Raw genomic sequence first — 18580 nt, forward strand, 5'->3', positions numbered from 1 at the left:
TCACACCTCTCACTTAGTAAAACTATCACCTCCAAGATTAAATTCAAAATTCTGTTTGGAATTTGAAGTCCTTTCTAGTCTAGCCCTCTTCTACTTTTCTAGTTTTTTTATTCCTTATTATTTATATTTATATCATTTATACCTTACTCCCAAATATGTAGTTTTGGAACCAGTGATACAGCCTCTGTGCTGCTCCATGAACAAGACGTTCTCTGTCAACCTGGCTCCTTTTAAGTTTCAACCAAAATTTTATTTTCTACAGAAAGTCTTACCCAACTCTTATTTTTAATGCTTTCCATCTCCTATTCACTTTCTATTTATTCTGTATATAGTTTGTCTCCAACATGTATGTTTGTATGTTGTCTCCCCCGTTCATTTGTGAGCTCCTTAATTTATCTTTTGGCTCATTTTTTAATCTCCAGAACTTAGCAGACAGCTAGAACATTGAAGGGTCTTAAGTTATTGATTTACTGAGGAGATATTAGAAGTGGAAATAGAGAAGACAAGAGAAATATAGTAAGATACACATATTTGACCAACTAGAAGTTACTATGTGAGGATGAATTATTTACCCACTTCACAGGAGGAAAAGAAATGTGTCCTCTCAGATCTTTAAAGTTTTTCAATAGTAATTAAAAAGTTATATAAGGCAAAAGACAGGCAGAGGACCTGAGCATAAATATAATTTGATTATCTTGGGAAAATAAAAAATTTGTGTGATAATAGGGAACTAAGCAGGGAGAAAAGGTAAAAGAAGAGCAAGGAGCTCATCTGACATATTGGGGATGAAGGAAGGGAATATATATTTATATAGTACCCATAATTTGCCAACCACACTACTAAGCACTTTACAAATATTATCTCTTTTAATCCTCATAATGACCCTAGGAAGCATGGGGATATTATGATTCCCCTTTTACAATTGAAGGAGAGATTAGGTGACTAAACTAGAGTCACAGAACTAATAAGAGGCTGAGGTCATATTTGAACTCATCTTCCCAACTTCAAGCCCAGTGCTCTAACCATTAACTGTGCCATCTATCTATCTATGGCATTGTTCTAGAAATGCTAGTGATAGCTATGAGAAAAGAAAATAAATTGAGGGAATAAATATAGCAAAGAAAACCAATTATTTTTTGCAGAGGATAGATACACAATGATTTACTTAGAGTCCTAAAATTCAACTAAAAATTAATTGAAGCAATAACTTTAGCAAAGTTGCATGATAAATAATAAATACACAGAAGTCATCAGCATTTCTGCATATCACCAACAAACCCAATAAGAAGAAATAGAAAATTCCATTCAAAAATAACTACAGATTATATAAAATACTCTTCAGCCTATCTATAAAGACTATACAAGTACTATGTGAATGCAATTACAAAATATCCTTAATAGAAATACAGACTTAAATAATCAGAGAAATATAAATTTCTTATGGGTAGGCTGTGCTAGTATAATAAAAATGACATATTAGCCAAATTTAGTTTTTCAGTGCCACACTAATCAAATTAGCAAAAACATTCTTTTATGCAGGTTAAAAAAAAGTAATCATAAAATTTATGAAGAGGAACAAAAGTTCAAGAATCTCAAGAATGAGATTGTCAGGGTGCCCCCCAAGAACCAGATATCAAATTGTACTAAAAAAAATAATAAATCTTCAAAACCATTTGGTATTTATTAGAAAATAGAGTTCAATATATAGAAGCAATTATACATAGTGGAATCGTGATTTATGAGCAAAAATACAGTGCTTAGTAAGTTGGTTGACAAATGAAAGGTACTATATAAATATAAATATATATATATGAATATATACATATATATTCCCTTCCCTCATCCCCATTATGTCAACTGAGCTCCTTCCTCTTCTTTTACCTTTCCTCCCTGCTTAGTTCCCTATTTGCATACATATTTTTTTTATTTTCTAAGATTATCAAATCATATTTATACTTGGGTCCTCTATCTGGCTTCTGCTTTATATAACTTTGTTAATGACTGTTGAAAACCTCAAAGGCCCAGTAACTAAAGAAAGAACTCATTATTTGGCAAATTGCTGGAAAAACTTAACTAGAAAGCAATTTGACAAAAATTAGGTGTAGGCTAGCACTTCACACCATATACAGTAGTAAGCACCAACTTGTAAGTCCACCAACTGGATATAAAGGATTATATCCTAAAAATGTTGAGAATCAAAGAAACAATTATCTTTCAGATGTATTGATAGAGGAAGAACTCATGACTAACAGAGGATAGAGAGGGTCATGGAGCATAAAATGGACAAAAACAATAAATGGAGTTAGTATTTGAGAGGAACCATGTAACTGGGAAAAAAAATCTTTGCAACAAGCTTCTCCAAAAAATAATCTCATATCTAAGATACATAAGAAATTGATCCAAATTTATAAGGATGAGAGCCTTTCCACAAGATAAATATTCAAAGATTATTTTAAAAAAGGCAGTTTTCAAAGAAGAAATCTAAGATAAACAAATAATTACAAAATGTTTTGAATCAGAAATAATTAGAAAAATGCAACTGGAAGTTCGATCTCACAATCATAAAACTGGCAAAGAATGGATGTCTGAATAATACAAATAGAAAAGACAGTCCCTGCTCTCCAGGGGCTCACATTCTAAGGGAGGAATAACAAATATAGAAAGTTTCAGTCAGAAAAGTTCCATGGTTCTTAGGATGTAGCTGCAAATAAAGGAGTGTACTGGAACCAGCTTATACTATCTCAGAAGAATCCTTTGTTAAATTTTCAATATGAACATTGAGATCTTGGAAGCACATGGTATAAATCAGGTCTTGATTTATTGTCTTATTGATTATCTAAATTTAAGAAGGTGATGAAGAAAATGTGAATAATCGAGATCACACTTAAAAGTGTGCCAGTTGTTAACCAGTGCTTCCTATTTAATATGTTTAGCAATGAAATCCTATCAGTGTCTGATGGTGAACCATTTTACAATGCTGAAGACTTTGGTGACAAGAACCTTCTTTTCTGGATTCTCAGTAGAGTTGCCTGGCTGCACCTGGCAAAAGCTTCCTCCTGACTCTTCCCCCGGGGTACCTTACAACTTGGGCCAGCTTGTCTATGCTGTGAGGAGCAATTACTAGGGATGACTGGCTCCTTCTGTATAGGAGTTGCCCTTCAATGTTGGCTGTGAGGGCTGGGCTGAAAGTAGGACCAAAAAAATGAAATAAGAATGACAAATATTGGTAGGAAAAAGGGCACGATAATGCATTTCTGTGCGACCTATAAATTGTTCTAGCTATTCTAGAAAGAAGTTTGTAATTAAGCCTAAAAAAGTTATTAAACTATGTATAACCTTTGATGCAATGCTATCACCAGTAGTACTATTCCCTCAAAAGATAATAGGATGAGAAAAATAAACCACATTTTCAAAAATAACAACAGATCTTTTTGTAATAGTGAGGACCTGGAAACCATGGGGGTAACCAATGTACTGAGGAATGAAAAAATATTATAAATTAGAATATTATTTCACACAAGAAATAATGAAATGGATAGTTTCAGAGAGATCTGATAAGGCTTGTATGAACTAATGCAGAATGAAGTAAGCAAAAACAAGAGGACAGTACATAATAAAGACATTATAAAGACAACTTTGAAAGGGAATTCTTTCTTATCAATGGAATGATCAATTGATTTCAGAGGAGTGATGATTGACAGAGAAGTGATAGAATCAAGAAAAAGAATAAGACATAAGATTTTGGGAAATGGCTAATGTGGGAGTTTATTTTGCTTAATTATGAATATGTGCTACAAAGGACTTTTTTTTCCTGATGAAGGAAAGGGAAGAATGAAGAGGGATAAGAATAGGGTAGAAGGGGAAAAAACGATAAGAAAAACTGAAACATCTTTTTTTAAAAAGAATGTAGAGTATTCCCCAGTTGGCAAATAAATGGTCAATGAATATGAACAGGCAATTTTCAGGGAAGGAATCAAAGCTATCAATAATCATATTAAAATGCTCCAAATCACTAATAAATAGAAAAAAAGCAAAATAAAACAACTCTGAGTTACCACTTCATACCTGTCAGATTGGCCAAGATGAGAGAAAAGGAAAATGACAAATAGAGAAAAGGAACATGGAAAAATGGGGACATTAATGATCCAATCATTCCAGAGACAAGTTGGAATTGTGCATACCCTCTGATCCAGCTCTACCTTTACTAGGGCTATGCCTTAAGGAGTTCAAAAAAAAAGCACCTACAAATATAAAAATATTTCAGCAGTTCTTTTTGTAATGGCAAATAGTTGAAAACTGAGGGAATGTCCTTCAATTGTGAAATAATTGGGGCAGCTAGGTGGTGCAGTGGATAGAGCACCAAATCTGGAGTCAGGAAGATCTGAGTTCAAATTCGACCTCAGACACTTAATAATTGCCTCATTGTGTGACCTTGGGCAAGTCACTCTTAACCCCATTGCCTTAAATAAATAGAAATTTTTTTAAAAATGTTTAAAAATTGTGGAATGGTCGAAGAAGCTGTGGTATGTGAATGCAATAGAATAATATTGCACTGTAAGAAATGATGAAAAGGATGATTTTAGAAAAACCTGGGAAGACTTGTATGAACTGATACAAGTGAAGTAAGCAGAACTAGTAGAACAATTTACATAATAACAGCAATATTGTAAAGATAATTAATTGTGAAAGATAATTACCTTGATAAATACAATAATTCACCAAAACTGGAAAGGATTCATAATATAAAATGCCATCTGCCTACTGATAGAGATTGTCTCAGAGAGCAGACTGAAGCATAATTTTTTCCTTTTATTTTCCTTGCCTTCAGGTGCTACCAGGCAAGTTGGGGGAGGAGAATATGGCTAATGTGAAAATGTGTTCATGAGTATTGTATTTCTTGTCTTATCAGTGATTGGGGGAGGAGTGAAGGGAAAGAGAATACTTGGAACAAAATGTTTCCCAATAATAACAGAAAAAAAAGACTTGCCCAAGGTCACACAGTTAGGCAATTATTAGGTGTCTAAGGTCAAATTCAAACCCAGGTCCTTCTGACTCTAAGGCCAGTTCTCTACCCACTGTGCCATCTAGCTGCCCCTATTTGTACTGTTTTATTGCCCTTTGGTTACGGTTCTAAATTGCTCTCCAGAATGGTTGGATCAATTCACAACTCCACCAACAGTAGATGCATTATTCCAGTTTTCCCACATCCCCACCAGACTACTCACAAAGGTTCACTGTAAATGAAGGAACCTAATTTGTGATCATCTAATACTTAACCTTGACCTAAAGAATTAATCATGGTTTTCTTTATATATGAATAAATAACACAAGAAAATTTTCTTTTCTCTTTTGATTAAGATTTGATAACCTCTAAACTGGAACAATGGGTTGGAGATGATGTGGAAGAATCCTGGACCAATTCTTCCAACCCCATTGGCAACTCAACATAACCAATTCAATCACCTCTGAATAATGGATTGTGTTTCCTAGGTGCCAACCAAGATTAGATTCTAGGGGAAAGCCAGATATGGGGGGAAAACAATCATAAATTTAATTCCCTCTTCTTCTATCCTCAAAGGCTACACTTGTAATCACAAGTATAAATGTGGTATACATTCCTGTTCTGTCCCAGTCACCTTAGACCCACCTGGAAGAAACTTCTTTGACATCTGGGTTCTTGTCTTCAGTGACTTTGTGGCCTTTTAAGAACTACTACAGGAGCACTGGCAGTAGGGATCCCGAGAGAAGTATGGCCCAGATCTAACTCACTTTCCATCAACAAGGGGATCACTACTGATTCTAGTATATGGAGTGAGCAACTTTCAAAGGCAAATTTGAGAAGCAGGAAGACCATGGGAAGAGAACCATAGGCAATCATAGCATATTTCATTAAGGTAAAAGCCTTGATAATTTTTAATAGGACAACATTTATTGAATACTCCATTATAAAGAATATTTTTATCAATCAAAATTAAGAAATCAGGGGCGGCTAGGTGGCACAGTGGATAAAGAACCAGCCCTGGAGTCAGGAATACCTGGGTTCAAATCCGGTCTCAGACACTTAATAAGTACCTAGCTGTGTGGCCTTGGGCAAGCCACTTAACCCCACTGCCTTGCAAAAACTAAAAAAAAAAAAATTAAGAAATCAAAACTTAACTAAACTTTGCTTAAAAACACAAGCATCATTATACCTTTTCCCTTCTCCTCTCCCTCATATAGATTAGGTAATTATTAAGTGTCTGAGGCCGGATTTGAACTCAGGTACTCCTGACTCTAGAGCTGGTGCTCTATCCACTGAACCACCTAGCTGCCCCTCTCCCTCATATAGAGAACAACCTTTTTAGACTTAAATTCTTGGTTTAAAAAAGCATCTTTCTGACTAGACTATGTTCCCATTGTCCCATACTCTGCCATGAAAGAATGACTGTCAGTGGAGTTTTAAATGACTGGTAACCAGAATTGTATCCTTCTAAAACTTAAAATTTAATATTTTTTCTTTCTTTGCTCATACCAATCAGAACCCCAGGGCCATTTACTACAGGCTGAGCCAGGGAACACAAAGGGCCAAGAGATTCAAAAGGGAAAGCAAATGTCTAGTAGATTTTTCTTTGACCTGGCTGCAGTCTTAAGTCCCCAGGTAGGGGTAGGGTCTCCTGGCCACAGGAAGGAGAGCTGATCTAGAGAGGAACTGAACTTGACCAAAGCAGAGGTACCACCAGCACAACTGAGACAACACTGGAGAATCTGAAAAGATCATCGGGGAGGCATTGCTGCAGGAAGATTGCCTTGCTATACATACTTCCTCCTTCATCACATCTCAGAGCTTCTGAGAAACAAAAGAAGGAGTTGTTAAGACTTTTAGTCATGTCTGACTCATCCTGAATCCATTTGGGGTTTTCTTAGCAAACATCCTAGAGTGGTTTCCCATTTCTTTCTCTAATTCATTTCATAAATGAGGAAACTGAGGCAAACAAGGTAAAGGGATTTGCCCAGAGTCATACAGCTAGTAAGTGTTTAAGACTGGATTTGAACTCAGGAAGATGAGTCTTCCTGACTCCAGGGTTGACATTCTGTCCTCTTTGTCCCCTAATTGTCCCAAGAGGAGGGGAAAGGGAGTAAAAAATGGGGGGAGGGAGCAGAAGTAGCCATGGACAGCTACTACAACAACCAAGGGGCCCACAACCTGGTGGAATTCCATATTGATATATTAGATTTTCTCTCACCTCCCCCAAATCTAATCCTCTTTTCTGACCTTCCCTATTATTGTCCAGGGTATCACCATCCTTTCAGTAACTCAGGTTCACAACATTGATGTGATCCCTAGATTCCCTGTTCATCCTATAAATCAAAAGTTTCCAAATTCTTTCCTTTGTTTGTCCAGAGCATCTCTCAGATAAATCATATGTTTTCTATTTGCATAGCTAACACCCTAGTCCACACCCTCATCATGTACCAGGACTCTTACAATAGCCTCCTAATTGGGTTCTCTGCCTCAAGTCTCTACCCACACTAAACCATCTTCTACATAGCTATCAAGATGATTTTCCTAAAGTATATAGTTTTCTCCTTGTTCTCCCTTTCCCCCTCCTCAATAAATTCCACTAGTTTACTGGGTTTGGGGGGATTGGCATTGAAAGCCTTTCATAATGTGCCTTGAGTCAATCTTTCTAGTCTCATTACACAAATCTCCCCTTTGCTCACTATAACATCCAAGCATATCAGTCTTCAGATCGATTCTGATAATTCCTGGAAGGGGGCGCGCGCGCGCGCGCGCGCACACACACACACACACACACACACACACACACACACACACACAGTCATTGAGCATTGGGAGTTTGGGAGGGTCTTGGATGTGTGCCCATCTATGGATTCCCGGCAGCCCCATAGCAGTGAGAGGGTTACTGACACCTATGTAGACACTTGTGCCTCAGACCTCAGAACCCCAGAAAGGTCACCTGGGAGAGGATCAGAGTATGGAACGGCCAGTGAGGCTGATCTCACTGAAGTGATGGGGGCAGAAGGGAAGAAAGTAGTCATCTAGTAGTTTCCTATTTTAATCAATTCTTCTTGCTTCCCCAGTTCAAAGCTTAGTTGTTGTTTTAATATACCTGCTAAAGTGCAAGAGCTGTTAATGGCCCCTGAGACAGAGCCTCAGTTCCCCACCCTGGGTAGATCTCTGTTGCTTAATTAAAATGGGTAAATTTTTTTGACATTTGAAATAGGTGCCGAAACCATGTGCAGAAGCTTCACTTTGCTTTTGAACAAACCTGCAAGAAACCTCACCCACTGGTAACAAAGTCCTTAATTAGTGCTCATAAGAGTTAAAAACAAACCCGCATCCCCACCTTCCACACTGTTAAGTAAGCCCGTTAAAAAATATTTATTTGCTTTAGTGTTGATATTTTGCAAGTGATAAGCCTTGGTCCACAAGAGAAACAGTTGTGGGCAGAGCCTATTGAACACATATCCTGCCTGGATGTTGTTTACTTAAAGGGGAATGAAACGGTGCCAACTGACATTTAGATGATACTTTAAAGTTTGCAAAGCTCTTTATATACATCATACTATTTGAGGCTTCTACCAATTCCATGAGGAAATATTGCAGGTATTTTTATTCCATTTTCTGGATAGGAAAGATGAGGCTCAGAGAGGATTGTAGGTGGGGCAGCTAGATGGCACAATGAATAGAGCTCAGGCCCTGGAGTCAGGAGGTCCTGAGTTCAAATTTAGCCTTAGACACTTAATAATTAACCTAGCTGGGTGACCTTGGGCTTAAAGAACTGTGTATTGAGACTTGACAGCTGTTGCATGGTTAGTAAACATCGGTGGTAGGACCCCTGAAATGTTACCAGAAATAACCCACCATATGGCAGAGTAAGGCAAGTGAACATTTCAGAAAGCATGGTGTGTGTGTGTGTGTGTGTGTGTGTGTGTGTGTGTGAGAGAGAGAGAGAGAGAGAGAGAGAGAGAGAGAGAGAGAGAGAGATCACCAATCTAGGTTAAACTACTTCCACAAAATATAACATATTTAAGACTTTATGGCTTTCCTCACAACTACCAATAAAGAATCACTATTAAACATCCAGAAATCTGGAAAGGTAGGAGGAAGTGGTCTGGGTTTTGAATGCCAACAAGAAAAAGCCAGTATTATCCCCAGTTTACAGATAAATAAAAGGAGGACAGGTATCTGCCCACTGTCACACAGGCAGGTCTTGTGACTCAAGTCTGGAGCTTCTCCTCTGAGCGTGGCACAAGTAACTGTCTTGGAATAGGCACTTAAATGTTTGTTGACTTCACTTGCTTGGAAGCCTCCAGTGAAGCAAACACAACCGTGCCATGCACAAAATTGTTTTTCTCCATCTGGACACTGAGCCCTCACTCTCTCACAGGCCAAAGGCATTAAAATGAAAAGGTGAAAAGGTAAAAAAAAAACCTTTCCAAATCCCATATCTGCTTACACTAGTACTTTCCAACAACCTGAGCAAACCTATAAGCTGAGATAAATCATCAGAAGGTTCATCCCCAAAGGACTTTTGTTGAGAAAGAATGAGCAGCCAAACAGTCAAAGAAGAGTTGTTGAGCTTCAAATTTGTTTGCAATGAGAACAGTGTAATAAATTTGTAGGTTAGGAGGAGTTGCACCCAAGAGCCTTGAAAGAACAAGTGAAATAAATATTGGAACCTCAGAATCTTCAATAAATCGAGACAGTCAAGAGAAGTCTCTGGAGCCTAGAAAAACAAACACATAGGGTTTGGTGCCTACTTAAAGGAAGGAGAAAGAACAAGAAGAGAAAAGACACGGGACCTTGGTTTGCATCCCTGACTGTCTTATTTACTACTTGCATGATCTTGGCTAAGTTTATTGAATCTCTGTTGTGCCTTAGTTTCTTCCTCTGCAAAATGAAATTGGACCAGATAATCTCAGATCTTTCATATCCCTAAATGCTTAGCTCTCCAGGAGGAGAAGTTATAGAAGTATGTCTTAGAAAAGAGCATTGACCTTAAATTCAAGTGAGACCTGGTTTGAATCCTGCCTCTGGCTCATTTAACTAGGTGATCAAAGGCAAGTCATTAAATTCTCCTAGCCACAGTTACTTTAACAACATTTGTAGTCTCAGCATTAGAGAGGCAGGCAGATTGGCGAAGATCTGGGTTCAAGTTCTACTATTGACATTAGTAGTGATGTGACCAGGAGAAAGCCATTTAACCATTCAGCAACCTAGACCATCCCTAACAGGAAAAGTTAGTTACACATTTGATTTCATCATTACCCATAAGTTTTCCAAACTATAATCAGGATTTCTGAAATACCTTTATTATTTCATAATCATTTCATCTCTCCTACCACAATTCTTTTTTAAAAAATTATTTTCCCCAGTTACATGTAAAGACAATTTTAACATTCATTAAAAAAAATAGCTTTTGAGTTCACTTCCCGCCACCCCGCCCAAAGGTAAGCAATGTGATATATACATGTTCAATCATGCTAAAACATTTAGCCATATTAGTCATGTTTTCACAACTTATTCTCCATTTTCATTTTGAACTTCAGTTCCTCTACCCCTTGATATTATCCTGGACTATTCTCATTCTCATCAGTTACTTCATTTTCCTTGCTTTCCAATCATGACTTAAACGGAAATGAAAGAGTAAGAATACCTCAGCCTTCTGTTCCATGATGACTCAGATTTTTGTCAAACCCCAACCCCAAACCTGGATTACATGTACCAATGCCTTTTCTATTCCTCCTCCCAGTCCTATTTTCCAGTTTAAAAGAAAAGTTTTATCTTTAAGATCTCCAAACATTTTAAGTATCTTTCTTGACTCTGCTAGAAAAGTAACCCTTGGTTTGGGAGTCAGGCAGGCTCAGACATTTGGATACCATGTGCTAAACAGCAAAAGTGAGCTGACTGATGGTAATCACTTTTTCCAGGATAAAGATGCTTGCTAGAGAAAACAAAAATTAGAGCCCACCAGAAGCCAGTAGTGGCAGACTTGCAAATAACCACTGTACATTTTGGCAGCTCTGGGGAAGACTGTGATGACAGAGTTCTTGTAATTGTTGAAAATATTCTAGGTTTTCAAAAACTAACAGACAGTTTGCCAAAGTGAATAGAAAGTCAACCTTGGAATTAGAACCACTTGATACCCAACAACTTAGAGTAAAATATGTGACTGAGAGTAAATCCCTTCACTACTTAGTCCTATTGCCCATGGAGGACCTGGATTCAAATTTTGGGAACACCAGAAAAGGAGAACCACAAGCAGGGGGAAAAGAAACTTTTACTGAATGCTGATATACTCATTTTGCAGCAATAGTGAGGAAGGCCCTGTGTGGGATAAAAATCCACTTAAAAAAATAGAGACTCCTCTGAGCACAAAAGAAAGTTTATTTTGGCTTTTCTCGAGAAAAGGGTATATTCCAAGTCTCACAAAGGTAGTGAAACTCAAGGAGCTGCCCCAAGGTGACAGTCAAGCAAGATTATATGGTCTAGTGCGATTCCCCCCATCCCTAGGCCCCTGTCTTCCAACCTGATTGGTTAAGATTTTCAGATTTACAATCTACCTAGTAACAAAGAGAAGAATACAGTGTTTTCACAGAATATTACCTCACCATCTAGATGATGAGGATATCAGAAGAAGATTTCTAATGACCTTTTGTTGTCTGTCTAAATGAATTAATGTCTGAGTAGCAAGATCTTCTTAATACTTTTCATCAAACAAGAGGAGGCAGTCTATTGTTCTCCCAGTCTATCATCAAATAGGTGGCTAAGAATGCAAGGTCTCTTCTCTGGAAATATTCTACTATTTCCCTCCCTAACAGAATCGGGAGGGTGTCTGACTGAGAATGCAAGGCCTTTCTCCCTCTTTTTTCTAAGAATAGTCTAAGAGTAATAATCTTTTTTTAAATGATTTTTTAACCCTGAGAGTACTTCACTAGGCATATTAACTATTTTTTTTTAGGTTTTTGCTAGGCAACGGGGTTAAGTGGCTTGCCCAAGGCCACACAGCTAGGTCATTATTAAGTGTCAGACTGGATTTGAACCCAGGTACTCCTGACTCCAGTGCTGGTGCTTTATCCACTGCGCCACCTAGCTGCCTGGCATATTAACTCTTAAGAGGGAATATTCCACTCAGTCCCATGAAATAGCCTCCTGCATCACTAGCTGGATGTGGAGAGAGCTTCAAGTTGTCTATAACATAGGACATTATAACTGTAACATAATGCTCTGGATAGTTTGAGATGAATGATTTCATCTGTCTACTTGAGTTCAAGTCATGGTCAATCACTATACATAGGGTTTGAGCTGTTTTTTTTTTTAAAAATAGTTTCCACCACCTAGGTTTGAATAGAAAAACCAGAAAGAGACTTTTTATTTACCTTGGCTTTCCCCTATTCCCCAATTCCCACAAAGCCCAAGGTAACATTGACAGACAGTCAGATGGGAGATGCTCAGTCTATGGAAGAACCTGTGCTAAGCCTCAGAAATGTACATTCAAGCAATCAAGACAGACTCTGACCTTGAGGAGCTTAGATTCTATAGGAGAAGACAATAACATAAAGGAGAGCTGTTTAGGGGCTGTGGTGGAGGAAGATGAAGCAGCATGATTTGGGAAACAAGGAAAGCGAAATCTCACCAATCAGGGTCCAGGGTTCAGGTTTCCAGGAAAGAATCAAAAGTGGAATTGGGTGTGCAGGGGTTTGATGATTGGAATGGAAGAAGAGAGAGTTACAGAGCAGTTGTTAGCTGCAATGGTAAAGGGAGTTTACTCATCTAAAAGGACTTGGGTCAGGGGTTACACCTCTTAAGAAGCACTATATAGAAATAAAAGCACAGGTTTGGTCCATTGTTTAGAATACTCTTTTATTGATAAATTTTGTTTTAGTCATCTACTATATTCCTCCTCTTAATCCTTTCCAGAGTTATCCCTATATAATAATTACAAAAAAATGAAAAGAGGGTATTTAGAGAGAGGGTCTTTAAAACTAATATAAGAATGCAAGTTTTTTATGCAGTCTTGCACATCTAATAAACAAATATTTTAAATTAAATCCTCATCTCTTCATCAAGATGATTGACTCCTGTGAGGACAATGTGGATATGGCCACTCTCTTGTCTGTGTTTCAAAAAGAGCGTAACTGCCCTACTTCCTCATCTTTTAAAAATATGCTACAAACCCAGGTCACATGACCTTCATATGGCGGGGGGATGCCAAAAATGGTAGTGGGGATCCACATAGATCCTGCTTAAATTGCAAACTTTTCTGTTCTTTAGCCTCACTGGACTGCATGAGAGCACCATACCTCATTTTCATGCAGTTCTTTCTCTTGGGATAATCCATCAAGCTTCTCATTCTCTATATATTACTGCCTTTGTCATGCTTTCCTCTTATTTCCCCCTCCCCATTCTGTCCCCTTTCCCTCTGATCTTCTTTAGTCACTAGTCAGGTCCAAGAAGATGTACTAAATTAGGTTCAAAAAAACTGAAATGGAAGGGCTTCAAATATTTCTGCAGACTGTGATAATTTGTTACTTTTTAACTTGAATTAAAAGTGGAATAAATATTTCTGATGCTGGAAAAAAAAATTTCTCCACAAAGAAGAGGAGTCATTTATTCTTTTTTCTTTTTTTTTTTTTTTAAGTTTTTGCAAGGCAAATGGGGTTAAAGTGGCTTGCCCAAGGCCACACAGCTAGGTAATTATTAAGTGTCTTAGACAGCTAGGTAATTATTAAGTGTCTTAGACTGGATTTGAACCCAAGTACTCCTGACTCCAGGGCCGGTGCTTTATCCACTGCTCCACCTAGCTGCCCCAGAGTCATTTATTCTTATAGCTCTTCTTTGAGGACAGTCTTGGTCAATTTTAATTTCATAGTTTATAGTTTTGATGATTTTGCTGCTGCTGTTCTTTTCATTTCATTGCTGTAGTCATTGTGTGTATTATTTTTCTGCTTTGCTTCATTTGGCATCAGTTAATATGTCTTCTCATGCTTCTCTATACTCATCATATTCAATGATTTCTTAACAGCATTAATGTAACTATATTCATTTTACAATTTTATCTAGCCATTCCCCAACTTATGGGCATCTCTTTTGTTTCTAATTCTGTGAAAGCCTGGAGAGATGCAGGACACTTGGCTCAGTAAGAAGACAGATGAAATTCAATTTTATGCAGACAGGATCGAAGTAAAATGCTTTTATGATGCCCTGAAAGCATTCAGGGCCAAAGATATATGGAGCATCCCAACTACTCAGACCTGATGGATTCACATTGATTAACAATAGGGACATGATCCTAGAGAGATGGGCTGAACACATCCATAGTGGGATTTTTTTAGGCTTTTGCAAGGCAAATGGGGTTAAGTGGCTTGCCCAAGGCCACACAGCTAAGTAATTATTAAGTGTCCGAGACCAGATTTGAACCCAGGTACTCCTGACTCCAGGGCCAGTGCTTTATCCACTACGCCCCTTCACTACACCACCTAGCTGCCCCTATAGTGTTCTTAACAGAACATCATCAATCAATGCAGAAGTCATAGATTATTTATCTCAAGTTGAAATAAATCAGTCCCTAGCTGAAGTTCCAACTGAAGAAGAGGGTTTTGAATGCCATTAGGGTCCTTTCAAGTGGCAAAGCACCTGGTGCTGATTCTATTCCAGATGAGATCTACAAGGTAGGGGGTCCAGTACTCATCCAAAAACTGACTGAAATGTTCCAAGTTATATGGCATGAAGAGGGTATCCCCCAAGAATTCAAGGATGCCTCTATCATCCATCTCTGTAAAGGTAAAAGGAATAGAATCACAGGGATAGTTCTCCTTTAGTCATTGATGGGAAGATTCTTGCCAGAGTCCTTCTCAATAGGCTGATCTTCACCTGGAAGTCAGTCACCTCCCTGAAAGCCAATGGCTTCAGAAAGGATTGAGGGACAGTTAATATGATGTTTGCTGCCCAACAACTCCAGGAAAAATACCAGGAACAGAACAGAAGTCTATATACCTTCATTTGTGGATCTGACCAAGGCCTTTGATATCATCAGTCATGAGTATTTATGGAAAATTATGTCAAAATTTTATTGCCCAGAGAAGTTCATCAGTCGCCATGCGTGCCTGAGTTCTGGATAGTAGACAATGCTCTCAAGATTTCCCAGTCACCAATGGAGTCAAACAAGGATGTGTCCTTGTTCCCATACTTTTTAGCATGATGTTTTCATCCATGTTATCAAATACCTTCACTTAGGATGAACATGATCTCAAGGTCAGCCACTGCACTGATGACAAATTCTTCAACTTGAAAAGGCTACGAGCCAAGACCAAAGTGGAGGGAGTGTTGGTGCATGATCTTCTGTTTTCAGATAACTGTGGCCTCAATGCCGCCTCTGAAGCTGAGATGCAACAAAATATGGATCAATTCTCTGCTGCTTATGTTTATTTGTCCTTTTAACACCAAGAAAATACAGGAGCTCCATCAGCCAGCACCACACCATCTATATGTGGAACAACAAATGGAGAAGTTTTGAGGACTGTGGACAAGTTCACTTACCTTGGCAGTGTCCTTTTGAGGGAGGTACACATTGACAATGAGATTGACACTTGCATTACCATGGCTAGCTCAGTATTTGGGGAGCTCCGAAAGAAAGTATGGGAGAGAAGAGGTATTAAGACTGACTGGTCTACTGAAGGTCTACAGAGCCATTGTGCTGATCTCACTGTTATATCCTTGTGAAACTTGGACAGTCTACCAGTGCCATGTCAGGAGACTGAATCACTTCCATTTAAATTGTCTTGGGAAGATTCTGAAGATCACCTGGCAGAAGAAGATACCAGACATTGAGGTCCTTTCTTGAGCTAAACTGACTAGCATTCCAACTTGACTACAGAGAGGGCAACTATGATGGGCTGGACACATTGTTAGAATTCCAGGCGTATACTTGCCAAAAAACTATTTTATGGAGAATTCACACTGGGCAAGTGCTCACAAGGGGATCAGAAGAAGTGATACTGAGACACCCTGAAGGTTTGTGCAGCACTGGCACAGGGCCTCCCAGCAAGGCTTGCCCTTTTCAGTGAGGTGCTGCACTCTAAGAGGAAGGCAGAATTGAAGCAGCTCAAAGGAAACGTGACATCTGTACAGAGTGCCCACCCCAGGTGTTAACATGGTCTATTTGTGCCCAACCTGTGGTAGAGCATTCCAAACTCATATTGGTCTGATCAGTCACAGTAGGACACACTGTAATTTATCTCAAACATAGTGATATCATTTTGGTCTTCTTTGATAACGAAGGACAAGAAACAACCAATCAACCAATTCTTTGCTAACCTAAAAGGTGTTGCTATAAATAGTCTGGGATATATGTGGGCCATCATTTTGTCACCGATCTCATTTGAGTATCTGACTAGAAGTAGAATTTCTGGGTCAAAGGTTATGAATCTTTAATCACTTTCTTATCATAATTCCAAATTGCTTTCCAGAATGTTGAACTGATTCATAGCTCCACCAATAGTGTTTCTATCTTTCTACAAGCATTCTATTGATGATTTCCATCTTTCATTATAATTGCCCATTTTTGGTAGTTGTAAAAAGAGATAAACCTCAGATATTTTGATTTGTAATTATTATTTAGATTGTTCTTTCATCTGTTTATTAATAATTTTCAATTCTTATTTAGAAAAAGTTTGTTCATATCCTTTGACCACTTCTCATTTGGATAATGGCTTTTCATTTGATGTATTTCTATTAGTTGCCTATATATCTTATTATCAGACCCCATCAGAAATATTTTATATAGAAATTTTTCCCAGTAGACATTTTTCTTCTTATTTATTCATGCAAAAGCTTTTAAATTTCATATATCAAAAATGACCTGTTTTATCCTTTGTAATTGCCTTTATCTTTTAGTTATATAACTGTGAAAGGTAAAGGATTTGCTTCCCTTTTAATTTGCTTTCATCTTTAATATTTTGGTAATACATATTTTGGCTTTATTGTGGTATATGCTGTAAACCAAAAGATGTTAAAAGTTGTTGTTGTCGTTGAGTCGTGTCCACCTTTATGACCCCATTTAGTTATCTATGAGGTTTTCTTAGCAAAGATAGTAGAAGGATGTTGTGTTGTGTGTTCCCATTTTACAGATGAGGAGCTGAGGCAAAGAGGAGTTAAGTGACTTGCCCAGAGCCATACAACTAGTAAGGCCAGATTTGAACTCAAATCTCCCTGATTCCAGGCCAGTACTCTAACCAGTGTGCCACCTTGATGCCCTTGTTAAAACTCTCCATCTCAGCCCAACTGAACCACTTGCTGGTCTCTCCAGACGTTTTCTCCATCTGTGCTTTTGCTAATACTGCTCTCTCTGCTCTGTGCTCTGCCTCTTGGATACTACATAACCTCTAAGACCCAGCTCAAGTTTTCTCTCCTTTATGACACTTTCTCTGCACTTCCTCATCTAAATTTAACCTTTCCCTCTTCAGAAACCCAAATGAGTTTTAACAGTACCTCTCCTATGATGCTTGCCATATTCTGCTTTATGTTATAAGTTATTGTGTTGAAACAGTAGGGAAAGACAAGGTAACAAGAAGCAAGTGTAGTTGAAGCAAGGGCCAAGAAGTTCCCCAGTGGTTTTTCCACGTGAAATTGGTCCGCCAGCATATTTAAACCACAGGGAACAATTCATAATACTGATATTTATCTTTTAATCTTATAGACTAACCCCAAAATTGTGCTCTGATCACAATGTCAGTCATTCATAGATTCTACCAAAAAACTCATTAATCCCCCAATTCAGAGTTTTTCTTGTCTGGGTTCCCCTTGATTAACTATTATATGCCCACCTCTGGTGAGTCAAATAGTAAGCATTTAATAAATGCTTTTTTATTCCTTCTTTTGGGAAAAAAGTATCCCTATTAAGAAATTTTGACCTGTTTTCTCTCTCCTGGTGTAGAAATAGAACTGAAAACATGACAAGCAGATTCTAAGTGATCCTAAAAATCACTCTGTCATCCAAGTACTACCTGAATCCCAGCTACAACATCTCCAAATGAGGATTAGAATAACAGTTCAAAGAACTCTGTTCAAGACAAAAGAAAAACAAACCAAGAAAATGCAACGATGTAAAAAAAGTCAAAAGCTAAAGAAGCAAGAAAAACAGCCAAATGCAACAGTGGATGGATGTTGAGACCAAACCATCAAAGTTAAAAGAACACCTCTGGTAATGATCACTATCTTGAAGAATATATATCTAAGAGGAAGTTGTTTGGATGTTTGTTGGGAAGTGATTATTAGCAATCATTCTTTTAAAAATGTATTTAAAAAGAAAAGAGTCTGCTCTTGGAATTAAAAGATTTGATTTTGAATTCTAACTCCAATACACAGTTTTTCTATTTCTTCACTTGTAAAAATGGGCTAATACCACTTGGAATTCCTACCTTGCAGAGCTGTTGTGAGGAAATTACCTTGCAAACCTTAAAATCCTCCAGAAATGTGAAATGTGAACCATAGTTAACAGGGAACATGCTATTTTCATAGGTGCACATCTCAACTCTGGATAGTTCTAATTATTAGGAGGTTTTTCATTTCACTGAG

At 37.9% G+C, this 18580-nt stretch overlaps 1 long non-coding RNA gene across 1 annotated transcript; it reads left to right on the plus strand.

Moving 5' to 3' along the window:
- The first annotated feature begins 5583 nt into the window (after positions 1–5583).
- On the plus strand, positions 5584–18357 carry LOC141508121 (uncharacterized). Its single transcript, XR_012474347.1, has 2 exons — positions 5584–5894; positions 17940–18357. It is a non-coding gene; the product is annotated as an uncharacterized LOC141508121 (long non-coding RNA).
- The last annotated feature ends 223 nt before the right edge of the window (positions 18358–18580 follow it).

This window comes from Macrotis lagotis, chromosome 1 (assembly GCF_037893015.1).
Source record: "Macrotis lagotis isolate mMagLag1 chromosome 1, bilby.v1.9.chrom.fasta, whole genome shotgun sequence".
Lineage (NCBI taxonomy): Eukaryota > Metazoa > Chordata > Mammalia > Peramelemorphia > Peramelidae > Macrotis > Macrotis lagotis.